Source organism: Pleurodeles waltl, chromosome 11 (assembly GCF_031143425.1).
Source record: "Pleurodeles waltl isolate 20211129_DDA chromosome 11, aPleWal1.hap1.20221129, whole genome shotgun sequence".
Lineage (NCBI taxonomy): Eukaryota > Metazoa > Chordata > Amphibia > Caudata > Salamandridae > Pleurodeles > Pleurodeles waltl.
In genome coordinates this window covers 44,627,743-44,649,129 of record NC_090450.1, presented here as the reverse complement: position 1 = coordinate 44,649,129, position 21,387 = coordinate 44,627,743, and positions in this window count along the sequence as shown.

The following is a 21,387-nucleotide window of genomic DNA, read 5'->3' as shown; positions in this document are numbered from 1 at the left end:
GGGCTCATGGGGACAAAGAACTTAGTGGTGATCCTTCTACAAAGTATGTCTAGGAATATGTCCAAATTTGCCACCTTCCTCCAATCCCCAACTTCTGCCATCCGAAAACTCGGTGGCCCAAATGGATAGGTACAAATAAGCAGTGGCTTTACCTTCTCAGAATTCATCCCTCTTGTGCACTTGACGGAGGTCATAAGGGCTGAGAAATCATGTTCTACTGTCTGGTCAGCAGTCTGTGACCTCTACCTTGTAATTTTGTCTTCTATGTCGGTCCATGCTGGATGGACCATCTGGTCAATGGATGCACTCCTAGAACACATGGAAACATTGTCAGGACCTTCCCGTTGACACCCATGGCACTCCCGTCCTCTGTGTTGCATCAGGAGATCGAGAGGAGCCTGAGGCATTTCATCATGGCAGGACCTGAAAGCCCTAATACTTTAGTGTATTATAAATATTATTTTTGTAAAATCAAATGGTTTTGGCTAAAACCAGCCCTAAAAATTTGAAACGATACATCCCGAAATCCATAGTGCTATTTTATTGCTAAAAACAGTAGGTGATTTTGAAGCTAACTTTGATGTCACATAGCACTTGGCAGGGAGACCTTTGTTTTTCCAAATTTACCTATTGGCTTATGACATGACCTCTGTGCATCGTTAATATCTGATAAGGCTTGTTCAGGATCTAAAATGGCAAGTAAAAGTGGAAAAACTGCTTCCCTTATCAGTGGCGGCTGCCGCAAATCGGAAGGGGCAGGGATGGGGGAAATAAATAATAATAAATTAAAAAAAACACTGACTTCTTCCCGTTACCACCACCTCCTGCCACCTTGCTCCTCTTCTTCTGGTGTCCCAGTATGAACTGGGACACCAGCATGGGCTCCCCAGCAATCCTTGCACTGCTTTCATGCTAAAGCTAGCATGAAAGCTGTGTCAGGATTGTTCTGAGCAGCTTGAACTGCCACTCAGACACTGCCCGGGCCATCTGTGCAGTTTCTCCAGCCTGGCTGTTCAACACAGCCGGGCTGGAGAAACCTAAGTGCACTGAGACGGCCGGCCAAACACACATGCGCACTTCGGTGCACTCCCTCCTCCTCCACCCCTCTCCTCCCTCCCGTGGCCAAGCCCGCCCCACCCTTCACAAGCTCCTGGCTGAACAAGCAGCTGAAAGACAAAACAATAACCATATATTGTTTCCTTTTTTAGCTCCTGGTTTAGCCAGGGGGTCGACTCTCCTTTGCCTTTGCGAAGTAGCCTCCCCTACACCTTATGCTTGTGGTGCAAAGAACGAAATGTGCTCTTGAGTGCAGCCCAAACAATTTTTTTCATTACTTATTTATTTATTCTATCCATCCATCATAATTTAAATGGGACAAACCGAACTGAGGGAAAAATACTGTGAAACAAAGACACAGTGCCTTATTTGGACTTTGGTGATAGGATACTCCATAAAAAGATGGAAAGCTATCTTTTCTGCCACAAGTGCCACAGGCTATAATGCACTTCTAATAGGGCGGGAGGGATATCCACCACAATCATGAGGAAGTCCGGCAAGCTCTAAATAAGGTCCATAGACTAGAAAATATTAATTACAAGGCCTGGGCACGTGGGGTTAGTTGGCCATCAAATGTATTGTATCACATTTGGCATTCACACTCCTATTCACTGAAGGAGCAGGTGCCATATTTGTTGGAGTAAATATCTCAAGTAAGAGTAGGTCTGTTCAATAAAAGATGTAATTTAAGAGATCGAATGTCAGCCTACACACTCTCAGGCTCCAGATCTGCCTCCTGTTTCGCCCACACACTTTCTCCATCTGCGGGTTGGTGTTTAGGGATGTTGTGTGCGGGAAGCCCCAGGATGCTCATTAGCGATGGTGCAGGAGTGGAGCTGGGAGAAGAAGGGATATGTGGAGGGCAAAGAGTTATGAAAGCTGGTTCTTTGCATTGCAAGAGGCCTGGCTCCAGACCGCTTTCTTAGTGTGAACCCGTGCTGCGGCACCGGAGCGCCACCCAGTGGTCGGTGCCGGAGCTACCCTCGCTGTGCCGCACACCTGCCAGCTGCAGCCTTTCACTGTCCAGCTGCTGTCACTGCTCCTCGTGCACAGCCTGTCCCCGGGCAGCCGATGTCACTGCGTTTCTATGTCTTCTTGGGCAGAAGGCCCGCGCCGTTCGCATGTTTTCTGAAGTGGAAGGATTCTATTAAAATACACCCAATAATGCTCTGATCATCGCTTTTTGTTAACACACTTCTAAAACGGAGTGAAACAGAAGCCATCTGAATGTGAACGCAGAAGATATGTTTGCGCAACTATCACAATACGGGCGCAGAATCAAACCGTCTTATTTCTTAGCTGGCCATTACGTGGTTTTAGGCATTATATTAACTGTCAGCGGGCTACTACATTGGCGACGATAAAAATAAATTAAAGACTATCGACAATTGGCCATCATTAGTTTCAGCTTGTCTCTCTGCCGGCATAGTCAGGTTCAAGAAATTATACACTGCATTTTCCGAGCCCCAGCGTGCCCTGGTAGTGAAGGAATCCCACAAGACTGAAAACAACTAAAATAAGCTATCTGTGCAACCACACTTATCTTAAATGGCCTTCAGAGACATCTATAGCCGAGTGTCCCCGCTCACTCGTCTGCACCTCTTGGTAGCCCACTACCTCACTAGTGACCGCCTCCCTGTTTCCTGATTCCAAGACCTCCCTTTGTTGCTCACCCCAACAATGGCAGGCCAAAGCCACATTCTTCTGAAGCAGTCAGGCCCCACACGAGCAAGCGAAAATAGTACAGGGCAAATGTACACTGGACGAATAATCATGCACTCAAAGCCACCACCACCGCTGGCACTGAATTGCCTTGCACCCCAGCACACATGGAATCCACATGCCCTGGGTGGCACTACGTGACTTGTGCCAGAGCCATGTGGTGGAATCCAGCGGTGCAAGGCCCTACTTTTTTCTAAGCTTGGCACTCTTAAACTGCAGCAGTCAGGCCATGCAACCGTGATATTCTGCATTGAGCAGGCATTTCACTAACCCAAATGCAGGTGTCTTACATATTCCGGGCCCAGGGGGCTTTAGGAGATGCCCAGTGCATCTCTGCTGTTTCCCCTTGTGGCCCTAAAATAGCACCATCTAACTCATCCACAGGTCCCATGCCACCCAGGCATAGGGCAACAAGCAGCCAGTCAAGGGCTACAAGGAGGATTAGCCATAGTTCCTATGCAATAGAGAAATGGGCCTCCGAGAATCTCCATACATTCCAGTTGCAAACTGTGAATGGATCCATTTACATGGAATGAAAATATATACATTCATATTGAACTACCGATAGTCACCTAGGTGATTGTCCTTTCTCCAGCATCCTCCTGCATCCAAAGGGAGGGAAATAATTAGACTTAGCTACTTAGCACTACAGCAGAAAAAATGGAGAAGGTTGCAAGTACTGCACTCTGGATTGTGACCAGTGCTGTCAAGAATGAATCAAATATTCAGGTGAAATTCGACTTTGCGTTGACATACACTATCTTAACAAGGCCATTAATAAAAAAATGCCAAGCCTTCCTAGCCTTTCATGGCATTCTCACTGAAAACGCCACCAAATTCTTCACAAAACTTGACCTTAGGATGGGCAACAAACAAGTGGAATTTTAACTAGGAGATCTGTCAAGGTCCATGTCCTCCAACAACCAGGCCTCCTGTGCAAGAGATACCTCGGATTTGGCATCATTGTATTTGTGGAGGTGTCCTAGACCAGGGCGTGCAAGCTGCTGGAATATCTCCAAGGTTTCATAAACAGCAACAACATATTGGTAAACATCTCAATAGAGCAAGAAAATATTGCTGGCCTCTCGACTTCCTTATAGTCCATCCCCTATAAATGTGTGCTTAAATTACTTTTAATACATTTACCCTACAGGCAAATTGTATTGAACCCCAGATATGTCTTCTACTCCACTTAAATCTTAATAGAGTGAGAACGGTGACTGCTTCCATGGACACTCTATCACCTGTATCTATACAAAAACTTCCTGGATTTCCTTCATTAATGTGGGTTAGTCATCAAAGACCCCTCGTCCAAGAAATAGCACACCCACCCACTTTTTATTCTGCCATTTATAGCGGATTTAAGATTTATATTGTGTCCCTACCATCATTCCAACTGAAGTTTTTAGGTTTAACCATGTTTTTAATGCAAATCCAAATCACTTGCATATTTTTTTTCCAGCGAATATCATAATGTATATTGTATTTCTTTATATTATCACTAAAATATTTATTTATAAACGTGCATTCAATTTAAACGATAAAAACACAAAAAGTACTGTTTAGATATTATACATCGATCATCCTCAAATAATTGCTCATGACGTCAGCACATGAGGCCACAAATGATAATTCAAATGATACGATAGTGGTATTGGTCATGTTACATGTGATGTCACCCATGACATCGTAGTTGGATCATTTGCGTGGTCTCCTCCACAGAAATCTAACTAGAACGAGGAAAGTGACTGCTTTCAAATACACTCTATCACTCGCCTCAATGCAAAACTTCCTAGGTTTCAAATTACTTTGGGTAAAATTAGCAAAGATCCCTCTTGGAAGAAAAAACGCACCCATTTTATATTTTATTTTTCTTGCTCTTTTCAGGGGATTTAAGACTTAGATTGTTTGTTTAGATTTTCATGAACTAAGGTTTTTAGGTAAAAACTTGTTTTTTTAACACAATTTCATACCTTTTCTATAAAAAGAATTCAGAGAATATTTGACTGTATATCTAATTTCTTTATATAATCTCTAATATTTCGTTAACAACCTGTTTTCGATTTAAACGATAAAATCACTGAAACTCACGAGTAATGGGTAGCTATATGTTAAACAGCCTCAAAGAACTGGTCATTACCTCACACATGGTGCCATAGATGATAATTCCAATGCTATAATGATGGTCCTAGCCATGCCATATGTCATGTCACCAGTGGCAACCTAGGTGAATCATTTGTGATTCCATATGTGATGCCATAAATGTGAAATGTAACATCGTCGAGCTAACCATAGCTAGGGAGTTACTGGATTACGGTATTTGGATAATAAATCGCCTAAACTAAAGTTTTTAAGGACAACTTTTGTGTTTTTTTTTATTTACGATCCTTCCTAGTTTCTGAGAGTACTGACCAATCACAACGTCCATTTGGCAAACTTTTCTAGTTTTCTTTCCAGTGATTTCATTAGATTTTGCAATGATATAGTTAGGGCCTCGCCTGAAACTGCCTTGAAGTGGTTTCCAACTGGCAAGCATGTTTTGGTCTGCTCGGTAGTTAAGGTTGAAACAACCCTCCAGAGTTTGTATTTTTGTTTTGTGTTTTTTTTTATTTTTTTTTACCATGGATAATGTTGCCTCCCCTTAACATTTTCCACATCACGTTTGGAAAACAAAATACGAAATGCATGCATTAATCCAACAAACTGCAGAACGGAAAAGAGCAGGTATAGATATAAGAAGCTAACCAAATCAAGTTGTTTTTATTCGACCTGAAAGGTCCCATAGACTTTTTAGTCCCCTTTTTCTGACCCTAACATCTCTTTCCTGTGACAGCACCGTGTTCAAAATTGTCAATAAGATCCCTGGGTGTCTGTTCCCTGTTTCTTTTGTCTTTCTTCCTGAAAAGAATGAGGGCGAAGGAGAACAGGGCCACCAGGACCACTTTCCTGGTGCAATTGCGACCACGGCCTCGGGACATCTGTCTTGGACATTATTGCCTCACACAATGCTCCACTTCCTGGTGGAATCTGTGAACAGGTCATTGGAGTTGGTGGCATCCAATCAATTAATCAATTTGTGTTTGTTGAGCGTGGTCTATTACCTCGGGGTGACATCCAGGTACTGGGGATTGAACAATGAGTGCTGACAGCCTCTCGTCGAAGAGCCAGGTCTAGAGCTTCTTTCTGAAGTCGAGGAAGGAATGTGTGGTTCGCAGGTGGAGATCGATCCAGGCTTTGTCAGTGAGGTCGGAGAAGGACGGCCTCCTCAGCGGCTTCGGTGGACACAAGGGACTTGTGCAAAGTGTGAGGAAGATTGATCGGAGTTCTCTGGCGGGTTGGTGGAAAGTCAGGCAGTAGTTAATGTGTTTGGGTCCGATGTAGTGGTGGCTTTGTTGGTGAGGGTCAGAACCTTGAACTTGCATTTCTTATGCACAGGCACCCAGTGGAGGCTGTTGAGGTGAGGGGTGATACTGGCATGCTTGGGGAGGTCTAGGATGAGTTTGGCTGTGGAGTTCTGTATAGTTTGAGGCGGTTGAGGAGTTGGGTAATGACCCCGACGTAGAGCGCATTTCCATAGTCTAATCTGCTGGTGATGAGGACTTGGTTGATCTTCTGGCAATGATGAGGATCCACCTGAAAATCTTTCAAAGCATGCAGAGGAGGAGGAAATAGAAGGTTGCAACCATGTTTATCTGTTGTTTGAAGGTGAGGTTGCTGTTGATGATGATGTCTAGTTTGCGGGCATGGGTTGCGGGGTAGGAGGTTGACCAGTGTGATGGGCCACCAGGTGGCTTTCAAGGGGTAGGTGTTGTTTATGAAAATGATAAATTCAGCCTTGTAGCTGTTTAGTTTCAATCAGATGAATCTCATTCAACCAGCAATTTTGGTCATGGCATTGCTGAAGCTGGTTCTGGGGGTGATGTGGTCCTTGGAAAGTGAGAGGATATGTTGTTGACGTATGATATGATGTTGAGTCCGTCAGTGTGGACGATGTCGGCCAGTGATGTCATGTAGGTGTTGAAGAGGGTGGGGGTGAGTGAGGACCCCTGGAGAACACTGTAGATTACGTTCTTGGGCTCTGAGGTAAACAGAGGTAGGCGGATTCTTTGGGTGCATCCTGTAAGGAAGGCATGGATCCATTTGAGGGCGTTGCTCCAGATTCTGATGTGGTGGAGTCTGGTGATTAGGGTGTGATGGGCAATGGTGTCAAAGGTCACTGAGAGGAGTAGTAGGGCTACTTTCGCTCTATGTTCGAGTGGGGCTCTGATGTCCTTTGTAGTAGTGATTGGGGCGGTCTCTGTGTTGTGGTTGGTGCCATAACCAGTTTGGGAGCCATCCAGTGGGTTGTGTTCTTCCAGGTGTTCAGAAAGCTGTTGGTTGATGGCTCTTTCCTGAACTCTGGCGAGGAAGGGTAGCAGCAAGAACGGTCAGAAGTTCTTGAGTTTGCTGGGGTCGGTGGAGGTTTCTTCTGGAGTGATTTTACCTCTGCATGTTTCAGGCATCAGGAATGGTGGCTGTTGTGATGGAGGCATTGAGGATGGGAGTGATTGCATTGCTGATCTCCCTCTGTCAATGGTTGAAGATGTTGTGGGAGCATGGGTCTTTGGGTGATCCGGAGTGGGTCGAGCTCTTAATGGCATCTGTCTCCTGGGTCAATAGCAGCTTCCAGTTGGTAATCAGGTTGCTGTGTGTGGCATTGGACGGTGTTAGAAGGTGATTTGGGGAGCAAAGTTGATGTACATGGCTGTTATTTTGTCGTGGAAGTAGTCTGCTAGCGAGTCGCAGAGGACCTTAGAGGGTTAGATAGGATTCTCAGTGGCTCTCGGGTAGGAGAACTCTCTCACGGTGCTGAAAAGCTCCTTAGAGTGATTGGTGCTTATCTCAATGCGTTTGATCAGGGAGTCCTTTTTTGTCTCCCTGAAGTGGTGATGACATTTGTTGAGGGCTGCTTTGAAGTTGGCACGGTCCGATGAGTTTTTGCTTGTGCGCCACCGTCTTTCCAGTTGCTTGCATTCCCTCTTCAGTAGTCGGAGTTCAGGTGTGAACCAGCTGGTGGTCTTGCTGGATATTTTGGTGTTGGAGATTCTTGTGGGGCGATCTCATCAGTACAGTTGCAGATCCAGTCAGAGAATCCTGCTCGAGGCTGCCGGTAGGGTTGGATCTGTTGTTGGTGAGGGCGGCAATCCTTTGGGTCTCTGTGATTTTTCCCCACCTGTGGTGTGGGGTATGGAGAAGGGTTCAGGTGAGTTTGTTATGGTGAAGTGTATGATGTAGTGGTCGTTCCATGTTAGCTCTGTTGTGTTGGAGAATTTAATCCTGTCGCTGGAAGTGAAGATGGGATCCAGGGTATGTCCTGCATTTCGCTTGGGACTGGTGACCAGCTGTTGAGTCCGATGTTGCTTAAGTTGTCCAGGAGGTTGGTGGTATTGCAGCCATTGGGGGTCGTTCAGATGGAAATTGTGGTCCTCCAGGGAGACGTAGTATCTGGAGTTGATGGCCAGGTGGGAGATTAATTCAGCCTTGGTCCTGAAGAAGATGGAGCGGGAGCCAGGAGGTTCATACGTGAGGGTCCCATTGATGGTGATTCTGGCATTGGTTCAGATTTGGAAACTGAGGTGCTCCTTGATGGAGGACGTGTCATCCTCCATGGCGGTGCCTAAGAGATTGTCCTTGTGGATGATGGCAAGGCCTCTTCGGTGACTGTTGAGGCAGTCTCTGTGAATCAGTTTGTATCCCTGAGAGGTTGCATTAGTGATATCACCCCTACCCTTCCTTTCCCTTTTAGTTTTTTGTGGGTGGAGAAGGCTAGGACCAACTACCAGCTCCTGGGGAAGCTGCCTTGATCCTTATTACATCACAAAATGCTCCGTGACCTGGTTGCGATTGTGAACAAGGAACTGGGACAGGTCTCACTCATCCTAGTTCATGTTTTTTTTAGTTTGAAGACTGATGGGGTCAGCTTACAGGTTCCACAGGACCATATTTGTCATTGCAGACAGGGCATAGGTGTTGTCAATAGGGTTAGCTGTCAGTTGCACAAGTGCTCCTTGACTGAGCAAGGAGGACTGCAGCAGTAGACATTTGCCCACCAGACTTGCTATAAGCTGGAAGCCTGACTCAGAATTGATCTATAGGACCTTTACACAGCCATATACTTTTTACACAATTAAGAAAATATTAATATATTACTCTATGGGGTTGAGCTCCCCAAAAACATTAGTAGCTTCCAAAATTATAGGGGAAGGAGTGTATTAGGGCCAGATGTATCAAGCTCCCAGTTTGCATTTCTTAAATAGCGAACATTAAGAAATCGCTATTTAAGAAATGCAAAATGGGATGAATTAAAATTGGCGATTCGATAATAGCGATTTCTTAAAGGTCGCAATCGCTATTACTGAATCGCAATTAGGGAATGGGACCCTATTAATCCCTGTAGGCCCATAGGTACAATGGTTTTGCATTACCTAACAGGAATTCGCAAATTCTGAGGCCCCCTTTGATGCACCTCTAAAAATATCAGTGGACATGTGAAGCCATACGGGCATGTGTGCGCTACATGTCATTTTTAAAAATGCATTTTTAATGCATTTTTAAAATTGCACATGGTTACCACCAAATTGGATTTGGTAGTAATTGCATTTCCTAAATGCCCAATTCATAGTTAGGAAATGCATGATACATGTGCTTTGGAAAACACCAATAGGAATTCCCTATTTGCGATTTCCTATTTAGAGAACCGCAATTTGCGATTCCCTAAATGGAGTTGCAATTTTAATTTAAAGAAATTGCTATTTTTGCGATTCAATAAAATTGCACTGCAAATTCCTTTCATAAAATCATGAAAGGCGATTTTGCATTTGCATACGGTGTAATTTACTGATTCGCACCGTTTGCGATTGCAAAATTGTTTGATACATCTGGCCCTTAGACTTTTCATGTCTTTGAGAACAATAAGAAAGCTTACATATATATAAATAAGTACAAACTATGTCACTTTTGTAATTTAAGTATAGTTTGACATTTTCCACTGTGTTTTTTCCTTTCTTTAATTTCTCTCCGTTTTAGGAAACACCAAGAGAGATACATAAAAAAATGTTTTCCAATAATTCTGAAACCTAGTGATCTGTGGAAAGGGCAAACCTGCCACAGAAATAGATCAAATAATCTGGCTTACCTTTTGAAAAATATCTAGGGGACACACCAAATTCCCATAGACAAACAAGGGGTAGACAGAAACCTTGGGATCTCCTGAGATGCCTTAGGCAGCAAGGCAGGATGTCTCTTTCACAGTCTTGCTCATGAGCAATTAAACTGCACTTGAGAGGTGAACCCCATTTGTTTCCATCCTAGAGATAATAACGAGGAGGATATTTAACACTGCAATGGCTCTGGACCTAGAGGGCTGCATCTCCAATCCATCATGGTAATCAGTAGGTACTAAGGTTCAAGATCTTTCAAAGTCTTTGAAAACTTACAAATATGGGGACTTCACTTTAAACCTGAGAAATTAATGTATTTTGATAACTAATGTGCAAGGTTAGAAAAAGTATTTAGAGATAACTTTAACTCCTCAAATCCATTGAGGAAAAAAGCACAAACATTAGGGTTACAAATTTCAAATTGTGGAGTTATCCAAATACTTTGTCATCTTTTTTTGGGGGGAACACAATTGAGCCCTACAGTGTAACCAATGCCATTGTAATGTGAGCAGAAACACTTCCCTGATTGAAGTGTAGGGCATTGTGCTAACAACCTTCATCCTTTGGCAGGGGTTGGTGGAGCCACTAAGCTCCGCACTCCCTTGCGGAAGGTGGCAGACGGGTGGGGAAAGATATGCTTTCTGTCTGGGGCAAAGTGTGGGAGGGTTGAAAAATGTACTCACTCCATGGACAAAGTGTGGGGTATTAAAAACCTCTAGGGCATGTTCTAGGGTGGTGCAGCCCTTGCCACCACACCGGGTGCTGACTTTGGGAGGGGGCATGTTTGCAAATATATTGTAGTTTTACAAGGCCCTCCAGCAATTGAATTTTCAGGCAACAATAAAAATGTCAAGATTACTCTGGTGATTAATGTTCTGCCTGGAGAGAGAGTGTAGTTTTCTCTAGTGGAAGTTTTAAGGTAGCGCAGGGGGTTAATATGCCTCCTGCAAAGAACATGTACCATGAAGATCACAAACTGTGTATAACACAAATAGGTCAGTGGGTTACTGCTTTTGTCAGAGAGATAATTTTGTTACTTACAGTTTTTAAGTTAAAATCCTAATTATAGAACATTAAACTATTAAATGTCATGGCAGAACTGCATGCATTCCGCAAGGTATAGATTAAAATTAAAGCATCATTATTTTTCCCTAGTCGTTCATTAGCCTAATGTTGCAAAAGGGTTCAATTAGGTATAAATACATACTTATTATTAAAGAGAACCCCCAAACATGGTATTACTTTTTAAATTCTAAGTTTGTGCTTCTCCAGCGCAAGCACTCTTAAACTATACAGCCTACCAGTATGGATGACATGTGACTCCTACATCTTTTATTGCTCTGTTTTATGTAACATTTCTTATACACTGATTTACACACTTATGACTGATTGTCCCAGTGTAATGTGTGTGCTCTGACACCCTACACTGTTATGAGTGGTGCTACCAAATTAAGTAAATGCTTCTGAGAGAGAGTGATTATGGAGACTTAAGGGGCACGGATAAAGGGTGATAGTGAGGGAATTTGTGGCAGAGGTCATCATGGGGGGGTTCCAACGAACACTGTCGCACAGGGCGCAGCCATCTCTAAGGCCGGCCCTGAAGACCACCCACACACCGTGGGCAGGTCTAGAGCACAGCAAATCGGCTTTGCTTTGGGAAACGTGGGAGTTATTAAAGACCCACCCCATCCGCTGGGCAACAACACATTGACTAGCACAAATATATTTACTTGTCAAAACTATTACTGCATCAGCACTCTAGAACAGCAGAAATGTTTTAGTACCCGGATGTTAAGGCTGCTGACTCGTCAATATTGGATACAACAATAACATCTAAAAAAACATGAAATATACCAGTTACAATTCTGACCTACCCACAGTCTTTGCTCTCACCTCAGCTTTACTTTTTTTTACAGTCCTAGAGGTTATTTCACACTTTCAATATATTACATAATTTATATAGCGTATTAAACAATCAGGGTTGAAAACGAGTGGACTCCATGTTAGCAGTGTCAAGCATGCCAATGTACAATATGAAATATAGAAATACATGCCTATCGTTTATTAAGCATTTATGATTGAAAACGAGTGGAATCCACTTTTGAAAAGTAAAAAATGCCAAAATGCAACACAAAACGTATATCAGACAATCATGTGATATTTAATAACATAGTTAAATATCTTATGACATTAACATGAAACCTAGAAACCAGGTCCTCAGTGTCACAGACTTTCATGAAATACCATTCACTAAAAAACTAACAAACAATTCAAATTTAGGGGCATATTTACAAGAAAGTGGCGCATCAGATAATGTCACCATGGTAGCATTGTGTTTACAATACAACACACCATGGCGCACGTTAGCTCAATAGCATCAACATTTTTGCCACTATTGTGGCGCATTGGTTGACTTGCGCCAAAAATGATTTTGCTAGTCCAGCAATGCATTGAGAGGCCCATTGGAAACAATGGGACCGTCACTTAAACACCTGCCCAAGGCAGGTGTTAAAAATGATGGGAAATATGGCAGTGAAATCTTGTAAATTTCACTGCGCCATTTTTCTGGGCCTCCTAACAGGAGAACGCCCCCCCTTGCATACATTATGGCTGGTGCAGGCATAATGAGAGGTAAGGGGTTACAAACTGGCGCAACGCTTTCATTGCACCAATTTGTAAATCTGGCATGTGGAAAAGGCATCCTTGGTGCTGTTTTAACATAAAAACAAATTACGCTAGGGTGGCGTAAGGAGTTGCTGGGGGCTTGTAAATATGCAACATTAGTTTTGCATCTCATACCATCAATTTAGTGAGCCAAACAGATTAAAACTTACACAGTCACCCACATACTCACTCATTCAGATCTCATTGCTCCCTTTCGCACATGGTGGGGTGGTCAGGGAAAGAATTAAATTTAAAATAGTAATCTGCCTGCTTAATTTCATATATTTTCACATTTTGCTCTGAACCCAGTATTGACATCTGTCAGATTTAAGCTCCCCTTAGGGTTAGTTATTTCAGGCAGGTCTAGATTTCCATATGATCATTTTATTACAAAAGGTTAAAATCTAAAACACTGTGGCAAATCCATTCCTGTTTACAATAATTAAAATGTAGTCGGAGCCCAAGAGAACTGAAACATAATGGAAACAGAAATACATTTAAGAGGGTAAAATAAATGAGAATTCAGTAATTTGAACGTGTGGGAAGCCTTGATGACTGCCACGGTGAAGGCAGCAAGTGCTGGCTCTTGGTACTTAAAGGCTGATAAATCTGTCAGTCTCCTCTTCTGCTTAATGACGGAAATACCCACCAGTAATTAACATGGCCTCGGTGGCATATTCCGAAGTGTTGAGGTCACTTGAAACAGGAAGCGGCTCAGTGCCGAAGGGTTCAGAGAACTCAGCTGAGACAAACCTTATACTCCCTTTTCCACACAAGGAACTTAATGAGAGGTTGTGGGTCACAAGTAAGGAGGTTTACTAATCTCTCTTGGACCTACGCTTTATGGACCATCATTGTGGGAAATATGTTTTTGGAAGCAGAAACGTGCAAAAAAAGATATTGGGCTTAGCTGAAGTAGGCCATTTAATGCTGGGTGGTCTTGTGTGGTGCTGGCCAACTCTTGCAAAGTGCTCTAAACTCTGTTCTTGCTGTCCAGCAGTTTGTCTCTTGTGGCCCACCGTAGCTGCATTGTGGAACTTTTGGGCCTTGTGTGCTTTGATTGGATAGGTCAGCAGGATCTCTCTTAAGCACTTCTGGACGCAGGAATTTGGGTATCCACTCAATCAAGACACCTTAAGCCTCCATGTGTGGCAGTGAGGGTCACATTATGGATTCCAGCCTGACTTCTGAACTTTATAGATATCTTGAGATCTGTTGCATGCGTGCAAGCGGCCATCAGAGAGTAAAATGTCATTCAGTTTCTATGTGTTTAGCATTTACACTTTCTCAGTGTGCAATACATTCATTTTCATGGTGTATAATAGTATAGAATATATTTTCTACATACTACTGTGGGGGTTGAGTGCCAGAATAAGTTTGTCGAAGCTGGCCCCTATTCCAAGCGGGTGTTAACCACTTGACTGTTGCATACCTGCAGTGCTGACAGAGATAGAAGTGAATGTTCACACCACACCCCCCCCATGACACCCCAGGTTTGTATCTGTGGCATCATCAGATTGGAGCTCCCAGACAACATACTCAACGAGAGTATCAGGGAGTAGCCATGTTGGCATTTTACATCTGTGCGCCATCCATCATGGCTACTGAACTCCCAGAAGAAAAGGAGCTGTTGAGTCGTGTGATGATGCTGAAGCTGCAAGTAACACTGTACTATCTGGATGGTGGAATTCCTGTACACCTCTTCCTATCTGATCCATTTTTGCCTCAACCTCGATTTTCTTATACACTGTCACTATGACCTAACTCCTCCACCTGGACCAGCTTGATTCCTGTTACCAATGCGTATAGTGCACACGCTCACCTAAGATTCTAAGGCCCACAGTTGTATTTTGTACATTTGCGCCGATTTCGCGTCAAAAACTACACAAATGTGGCACTAAAAAAGTATAAATATGGGCGTAATTATATTGGTAAACCCCTGCCACACCTCAGCTCTGTCCCACTATGGCTGTAGACTTCATCCGTCTATGCAGGGCCTTTAGTCTGGGGAATCAGCTCACATGCAAGCATGCTCTTATGGCTACATGATCGATGGCCAAATGTGGAGAGTCGGAGGTTCACTCCGTCTTGTATCTAGCTAAGTTTGTGTGGCACACTGGCTGGTTTATCTACACCGTTCTAGCTCAAGATGGAGCCTCTTAATCTTTCAGTCATGGCCTTATGTTACCTGGGCAGTCAAAGAAATGCTTAACATTGGGACTGTCATTCCACGCTCTGAGGTCACACAACAACATCCAGGGGCAGTTCGCGCAGGTTCATGGAGGTGGCCTGCTCTCAGGTCATGTTGGAGTTTTTGCAGAGCAAGATGGGACCAGCGTTCACCTCTCCTTTACTTTTGCAGTAGCTGGACAACCAGAAAATATCTCAGGCGCAATGAGGTCTGGAGCTCACAGCTCATCAGACTCATCAGGCAGAAGTCTTAGGTAATGGTCGAAATATGGTACCTCAGGCCAGATTCAGCTGCTATCCCTCTGACTTTTTGTGTCCTCAGGGTCATTAGGGAGGTCCTCAGCTGCACGACAATGATTTCAGGACACAAAGTTAGGAGGTGGCACTGCAATTGCCCCTCAGGTCATGGCAGCGATGCCAGATGGCACTAATGATTTAAGTTAATGTCACTTCATGTAGATTGCAAAATGAACAATACGGAGACAGTGGAGGGGTCACTTTCAACTTGGGTCAGGACCGGGAACTCTCCTACACACAATTCAGATTCCTCTTGGTGTTCCTTGTAACAGGAACATGACTGGGCTTCTCTTCCTGGACAGTATTTCCTCCTGCAGGTTCATTGGTTCTCCTTCTATCTCTGAGCAATCAGTTATTCTTCTGGGTGGTGGGTTGACCCAGAGCTTCTCCCGCCATTTTCTCAGATCTCAGGTGGTGTCCCCTAACCACTGGGAGAGTGACTGTCAAGCAGACACCACAAAAACTTGGGATATCAGTTTCACATGGAGTCATGCACTCATGACAGTGGTGCACATCCATGTACCATGCAGGGCGTATTTTACTCGAACACCCACCAAGCCTGTAGTTCACAACACAGATGCTCACAACATATACTGTCTCTTTTGTTTTGAAAACAATGACAAACTTCTTAAAGTCTACAGACTGTCTTGTGTCAGAGCTTGTGCATGTTCTACTTTCCAACTGTAAACATCTGCTTGCACCACCAGACTCAACACTTGGGCCCATATTTATACTTATTTAGCGCCGCGTTTGCGTCATTTTTTGACGCGAAAGCAGAACAAACGTACAAAATACAATTGTATTTTGTAAGTTTGCGCAGATTTTGAGTAAAAAATGACGCAAATGTGGCGCTAAAAAAGTATAAATATGGGCTTTGGTCTTTTTTCATCTTTTAACCTCTCTCCTTTTTGCTTTCCTTTGGCAGTTAAAGGCTGCATAGAAGGTATAAGCACATGGGATAGCACAGTACCAGTTACAAGAATCTTCTTTGCATTCGCAAAGCCACTACTGATTGCAATTCACTGATGAGATCACAATTCGGAAATCTCATTTGTGAATTGCATAGGAAAAGGGGCTAAAACATGTGGTTTATCTCTACTTGCAATTAACACGTTGATACACATATGCTTGTGGCTGCAGCAGCATAAGTTGCATTTCATGAAATGGTTGTCATAAATGGATGACCTTTTGCAAAATGTAAGCTGTGAATTTCTGATTGCACAGACTTTACTTATGCAGGCTGAAGGGATAGGGAAGAGCAAACAGCGGACCCAAGGACCATGCCATAGACGCCCCCAACCGTCTCTTTCTCTATTTGCCATTTGTGTGAAATTAGATCCTCAGTGCCTTGATCTGGTATCGGTTTCATTACTAGCATATAGCGCTTGTTAATAAAGTCTGCTGTCCCATGCAGGCCACCATCCCAGCATTCTGAACTGTGTGTCATGATGCTCACAGTTAATATCCATGTATTTTTCATTAATTAGGTGGGTGTTGCCCATCTCACTACACACTTTTGAGGCACAGCCCTTAATTAGTAATCCTTTTGTTGGGGATAGGGCAAACCTACTCACAGCCCAACTCATCACTTTGACCTTCGAGCAGCTTTTTCATGATTCAAACCCCATATCTCATTCTTCGTTCTCCTCTTACCCTCATCCCTGCTTTCCTTTACCCTCTTTGTCCATTCTTTGTCGCTCCCTCACATCCAGTCTCCCTCACCCTTCACTCACCCTCAGCTCTTCAAAGAAGCCTAATTACATCATACGCACTATGCATCAAATTCCCTCACCGCTGCCTATCCCCCCACAGCTTCTCCTTCTCCCTTCTGGCTCCACATAGTGCTTGGAACTGCTTCTAAGCGGCAGGCACTACATAAATTAAACCAACATGGCACAACATTATGCTCAAGTCAGATGTTTTTGTGGAAAAGGCTAGAACGCACAGAAGGGATCATGCATAACAACTAGAGCGTAGCAACCAGCCACTGCGTGGAAGAATTGTGAGGGTCTTTCTTTTGAAACCTTCTGATGCGTCAAGAGGGTTCTAACACACTCTGTGCATTCTATCCCATTTCCAAATTTACCCTTTCTACATTTTTTAAGAAAATTATTTGTACACAGGGTTATGACATGTCACAGGATTTTGCAAAAAATTATGTAAAATTAACAAATGCTGTGAAAGATGGGTTTGCTGTATTTTAAGTCACATTGGCGACCCTGTCTAAACAAGTCACAAAAGGTCTTAAGCAGACGACTTAGAAGAGAAAAAGTCTCTGCAAGAATTAGGCCCGTATTTATACTTTTTTAGCCCCGAATTTGCGCCACTTTTGGACGCAAAAGCAGCACAAACTTATAAAATACAATTATATTTGGTAAGTTAGCGCCACTTTTGCGTAAAAAAATGACGCAAATGCGTCACTAAAAAAGTATAAATATGGGCCTTAGTCTCCTTGAACCAATACAATTCTAGCTCACAATGATGCAATATTCCATAATGCTAATTTTACACACATAATACTCACGAGTTTTGAGAATTATGTGGACATAATTAAAATTTCGCCTGGCCTAGTTTTTCCTTTTGCAAAACTAACCACTCTTTATGCTGTGTGTTCGGATCTAATGCTATTCCGAACGGTCTGGTCACATCCTAGACCTAGCCTGGACTGGCTAAGCAGAACATAGAGGGGATGAAGGCAAAAAGAAAAGGTTCAAGGTGAAACGTTGGGCACAGTTCGTCCACTGGAGGCCACAATGATGCCTCTGCCATCTTCTACAGTGTTACTTAATGCATTGTCTTCCTATCTCCAGCTTTTATGAATGTTCAGAATTTCAGGATCATAACAGTCATTATAGCAATAATGGGATGGGGTGGCATAAGTGTCAAATTAAGTGACCTCCAATTGGCATACAACACATGATGTGATCCAGCTTTTCGGTGCCACGCTACCCCTTTTACACCATTATACAGAATCCAGCAACCATTTTTTCTCGCCTGCATGCAATGAACAATCTTAAGAGATGCACAAAGACTAGTGCTTAAATTGTGTTTGTCGCATCCGGTGCTGAGCACCGGCACTTATTTATGAGGGCCGGCACTTATTTTTCTGCTTCAAGCATCTACTGCGAGCAAAAGCCACATATGGGAAAGACGGAGGAAAAAAGAAACGAAAAAGCATCACAAAGGGAGAAAGCAGAAAGCTGCAAAAGTGAGCTGAAAGGGCTGGGAGTGGCTGTAAATGGATTGAAGAGGCCTGAGATGGCTTCAGGATTACGCTGCCTCAGTATGCCGTGTTCGCACATTTAATTGCAGCAGCCGCGATTTTAAGAGGAGGGCTTTGGCACGTTTTTATTTACAAATTAAGCGCTGGCAAACACCTCATGCCATGCACTAATGAGAGTGTGACTGGATAAACGGGAGGACAATTAAAAGTCAAGTGGTTAATATAGCAATTTGTATAAGTGTCTCAGGCCAAGGTCCAGGGTGATGCACAGAATTGAAACTGATACTATTTTTGAGGACAATATCGTTCATTCAGGAGGGGTGATTACCTTGTTATTGAGTTTGCAATAGATACTCTCATTTTCAGGGAAGGGTTCAATCGCCCTGGAGGTTCCAGTGTCATAAAAGAGCCTTTTATGTCTTTTTCACTGTCTTCTTCATTGAGGGTTTTAACCTCAAGTGCTGAGTTGGACGACAAAGTCGGACGGATGATCCAAGTGTCGGGGAGTAACCAGCCCTCTTTTGTTTTACATCAACAAACAGAAATCAGAATACTAATATATTATCAGACAATTTGCCTAGCGCTGCATATGTATCCATTCTGCTTCAAGGCTGTGACCTAATGTCTTCAGCCCTCAGGAATCCCAGAGATGGGTTAGTTTAAGTAACTGCATTGTCGGCAGTGTGGCTCAGCATGCAGTCTCTATCTATTGCATGTACTGGTGTTTATAGGATGCAACACAAACTAGGAAGCAGTTGAGCGCTGAATAATAATACTTATAAATGTGGTAACGTAAATAATATTTCTATATCGTGGGCCATATTTATGATAGTTTTGTGTCACTCTTGTGCCACAAGGGTGACGCAAAACCTAGAATGACATTTACCAAACGACTCAAAGCCGTCTTGCGTGGCCCTGTGCGGCTTGGTAAATATGGAGTAACCCCGGGCATCGCAAATTGCAGTCCCAGGGAGGCTTTCCATGGGTTGAGCGTGGGTGTTCCCACACATCCACCCATGGATTTTGCAGCATTCCCAAATTAACCATAAGCCGTAGACCCGGGAATGCGTCAAAATACTACACCTCCCTCGGGCAGGTGTGACGAGGAGAAATATGGTTATTTCTCCTTGTTTTCCTCTTTCTATGTGTGCAGCACACATAGAAAGAGGGAAACCCCCTCATAGGACTGCTTTTGTGCAGGAAGGTGCCCATTCCTGCACAAAAACAATACTGTCTACAACGCAGTCACCCTTGCATCATGGTGGAAGGGTGCCTGCGTTGGCACTAGGCTGCAGTTTGCGCCAGTACAGGCAGAGAGCAGAAAGTTGGCATATCAAGATACATACGGTGCATTCCTGCCCACTCCCTTCCAAGCGTCAGACTGTTGCAAGACGTATTGCTGCATTGAATTGCATGAAAAAATTATAAATATGGCCCCTATAGCGTGTTTCTAGAAAGGGAATGGGTAAAGAAGAGATTATTTATTCAGGCAGTTCCCCACGTGCCCAGAGAAATATCATCACCACTTTTCAGGTTACAAATTAAGAGATGGACGGAGCTCCTTGCGGATCACCTGGGGGCTGAGGCAAGATTAATAAGTGTATTGCAGCAATGCCATCTTACATGCTTCCTAACAAGAGAAGGAAGGCGGAGTCCTGTTCCTTCTTTTTAGACATTTTATTTGGCTGAGTCTGGTGAATCTATGGCTCCTAGTGAAATGGATCCGGTGGCTCAGTGGACTAATGTATTAATTCTAGAATCTTGCATTTGACCTCATAGTCACAGGTTCAATTCCAGGTGTAAACATGAAGGGTGTTGGTTGATGTAGACACTTATGGGCAAAATGTTAAGGGCACCAGTGTTCCAGTTAATTTGCTCATGGAAAAAAGCAGAATGCTGCAACTTATCTAAAACATTTGTGTAGGTAGGCTGCAGTGTGGGGAGGGGAGGTCATAGCATACTGAGGAGGGAGCTTCAGGAAAGCGTTCATATGTGTTTATAGACGAGAGGGCCCCACATATAATGGTGTGTGTGTGTGTGTGAGTTCATCAGTTAGGTGTGAGAATAGATAGTCCAATCCTGGCACAGTGATTTGTGAACGCAACTTAGTACAGCAGCCCATCAAGGTTCAGTGGTTGACTAGCAGATGGACATACACAGGACATGCTTTGCAGATGGGGTGCTTTGTGTGTGTGTTGGTGCAGCATATATAGGACAGCGATGTGCTCGGATTGTAAAGCAGTGATGGCAAATCTGAAGGAACACAGACCTCACAGCAGATGACATGGCTAAGTGTAATGTACTAGACCACTGCAACTGCAAGACTGAATGACAGAAAGTAATAAAGGTGGAGTAGATAGGAGTGTGGGCACCAGCCAGAGTCAACACTCAGTCAGATCTACATGTGCAGTAGTCCATCTCTTTTGAGAGGCTTGAGGGTCTCCTACAGATGTTCACAAATAACTACAGTAGTTGAGGAAGTTCTCAGAGCAGCATGACTCTTGTTGGGACTGCAAAGCTTCAACAAGGTCCCTTGATCTACCCCTAGTAAGTGGAATAACCAGTCATCTGCTACCAACGCTGACAGCATGAGGTTCTTCTGGGAAAAGTCCAAAAGGCGTTGATTGAGCTGGCGGTCAGCTCCAACCTATATTGAAAAAGCCAAACATATGGTCAGGTTTCCACAGCCAATCAAAACTCATGTGATACATTTAAATTCCATCCAACCAGGCTGAGGTACAATTTTCCTCCCCAAAGCCCTCTCCTCAAATTTCAGTGCAGTAACATTTGCATACACATGGAATTGCAGGTACACCTTCCGGTAGCTACCCTGGCAAGAAATTCCTTGGACACTCTCCAGAAATTGATTCAAACAAACAGGAACAGAGAAGAAAAAGCATTGGATGGAGTTGTTCTCTGTGGAGAGCAGTCATCGATTTTGAAAATGAAGTCTTACACGAAAGTAGATGTTTGCAATTAAAAACAGCTACACCTAACAAGGGGTAATTATCTCAAATTATTTTACTATTTAGAAGG